At 38.4% G+C, this 2,873-nt stretch overlaps 1 pseudogene; it reads left to right on the forward strand.

Annotated features, from left to right (window-relative positions):
• The first annotated feature begins 238 nt into the window (after window positions 1-238).
• LOC116910975 lies at window positions 239-1,849 on the forward strand (annotated as a pseudogene).
• Window positions 1,850-2,873: the final 1,024 nt, after the last annotated feature.

Consider the following 2,873-nt stretch of genomic DNA (forward strand, 5'->3'; position numbering starts at 1 on the left):
GGAAGACCAGTAGTCTTAACTTATCCAGACTCCAGGGAGCTCACAGACTGATCCACCATCCAGAAGCTACATGGATCAGTCGGTGGCTCCTGGCACAAATATACCAGGGATTTGCCTGTTTAGGCCTTAGTGAAAGAAGATGAGTCTAATCCTCGAGAGACTTGAGACCCAGGGATGAGCCTAGTGGGAAGGGCCACTGTCTCAGAGGCAAGTGGGAGGAGGAATGATATGAGGAACCATGGGAGGAGGGAACAAGGTAGGGACAATAACCGGAATGTAATTAAATAAATTAATGAATAGTGAAAAATTAAATTCTGTTGTTTATATTATAAAGGATTATAAAATAAGTGTTATACAAACAAAATTAGTATATATTTTGAAATAATTCATGTATCAAATGGCAAGTATATATTCATACATTAGAATTTATATTCATATATTATAGAAAGTATGGCTATGACTTGACCCTATGAGAAATACCTGGTTTCCTTCCTCAAAATATTTTACCCTATTTTAGAATTTTTGCAGTATTTAGATTTCTATTTAACTAAGGACATCACATGAACCCTGAAAGGTGTGTTTTTCGTGTGTGGCAGAATACATCGTCTTCTAATAAGCACATCTAGTAGTTCCAAATCAAGTAGTTCATTTTTATACTCCAGTAATTGTACTTAATGTGTCAAATATTTGAGCAGGTGTGCCACCACTCTCAAGAGTGTAACCGTGGCAAGAAAGGAGGAAAAAGATCATAGGTCTAAGGAGAAGTGAGAGACCCTATTAACACCTCAGGGTGCCATGGGTAGCTGCATAGGACCTATAGCAAAAGGTGTCAAAGGGGAAGACAGGCAAGATCACAACAGGGACAAAAAAGCTTTGAGCAAGGTGGTAATTCGAAGATTAACCCCTACTTGGCCAAGGAGCAGGTTTAGGAAAAACTTCAACCTATGCCTGAGTATGATTATGTTGAGTTATTGTCTAATGATACTATTCTTTATCCCCAGATGTATGCTAGAGCATATTTCAACTTTAAAAACCTAGAGACATTCTTTTACTCAGGAATCAATTTGATGACTATGTATTCTTTGACAATAAAGAATCAGAATACAGATAATGAGAAAAGGACATTTACTCCAGAGACGTTACTAGAGGAAACTGAAGCCAAAAATCAAGAATTAATAGCTAAAAGAAAACCCCACTTTTGAGCTTCCTGAAGAACAAGCAGAGAATGAAAGTAGAAAAGAGTGAAGGAGGAGAGAGGAAATAGGGAGGAAAAGACAAAGAGATGAGAGAAGAAAATGGAAAGCCGAGGGGAAACGAAAAAGAAAGGATAAAGAAAAACTAAAGAAAGTAGAAAGAATTCCAGAAAGGGACAAGATAAGAGATGAACCAAAGTTTAAACTGCTCAGAAAACCAGAAAAACGAGATGGAAAACAACTTGATAAAACAGACAAAACCCAGAGACTGGACAAGGAAAATCTGAATGAAGAAAGAGCCAGTGGAAACAGTTATACTCTGCCCAGGTGTTCTGATATCAAAGTGAAGCCTGATGACAAGAGTGTCAGAGATTACAGATGTAAGGATCGGGATTATGAAAGAGCTCAGGGGCTCATGATCTGAGTGAGGCGTTGAAGCTTCAAGAAGAGCTCCCCAAGCAGCTGCAGAAGGAGCACCATGAGACAGAGAAGGCTTTTAAGTGAAAGGAAGAAGAAATGAAAAGACTTTGGAAGAGTGAGAACACAAAATCACAGAATCAATACGCTTGTTAGAAAAAAAAAAGAAGAGAGAAGAAAGAGAGAGAGAGAGAGAGAGAGAGAGATGTAGAGAGAGAGAGAGAGATGTGGGAATGTAAGGAATGTATAGTCATTCCTTAGTGGTTTAGTCCCTGGAAGTTCTGGTTGGTTGGCATTGTTGTTGTTATAGGGCTGCAAGCTCCTTCAACTCTTTCAACCCTTCCACTAATTCCTCCCAAGGGGTTCTTATTCTTAGTTCAGTGGTTTGCTGCTACCATTGACCTCTGTACTGGACATGCGCTGGATGTGTCTCTCAGGAGAGATCTATATCCAGTTTCTTCCAGCATGCGTTTTTTTTAGCTTTATCAATCTTATCTGTTTTTGGTGGCTGTACATATATGGGTCACATGTAGGGCAGGTTCTGAATGGCCATTCCTTGAGTGGCTGCTGTAAACTTTGCTTCCATATCCCTTCCTGTGGATATTTTTGTTTCCCCTTTTAAGAAGCAGTGGGAGCATCAGCATTTTGGTCATCCTTCTTCTTGAGCTTCCTGTAGTCTGTGGATTGCTTCTCGGGTAATTCGAGCTTTTTGGCTAATATCCACTTATCAATGAGTGCATACCAAGTGTGTTTTTCTGTGACTGAGTTACCTCACTCAGGTTATTTTCTAGTTCATCCCATTTGCCTAGGAATTTCATGAAGTCATTGTTTTTGATAGCTGAGTAGTACTCCATTGTGTAGATGTATCACGTTTTTTAATCCATTCCTCTTCAACAGGTGTTCTTAATTCTGGCTTGTCCCATATTAGTTTGAGTGGAGAAGAAGTGCACTAAGTCTCGTTAGGATATAACTATTTTGCACAGTTGGTGTTAGCTGTTGTCTCTGTAGTGTAGAAGCAACAATCAGGTAATTGCAGCCTAAGTAGTCCAGAAGATAGAGCAAATTATGTCTGATGGAAAGGACTTAAATTGTCACATTACATCTATATACCATGTCTGAAGTTTTTGTAATAACTGATTGTTTTACTTCTTTGAACTTAGGATAAAAAAAATACTTTTTAAAATCTCAATTTTGCCTTTAGCATTTTTTTCTATAAATAGATAACACATAGTCCTCGGTTATTTACTGTCAATCTAATCTTTG

The sequence above is a fragment of the Rattus rattus genome, chromosome 10 (genome assembly GCF_011064425.1).
Source record: "Rattus rattus isolate New Zealand chromosome 10, Rrattus_CSIRO_v1, whole genome shotgun sequence".
Lineage (NCBI taxonomy): Eukaryota > Metazoa > Chordata > Mammalia > Rodentia > Muridae > Rattus > Rattus rattus.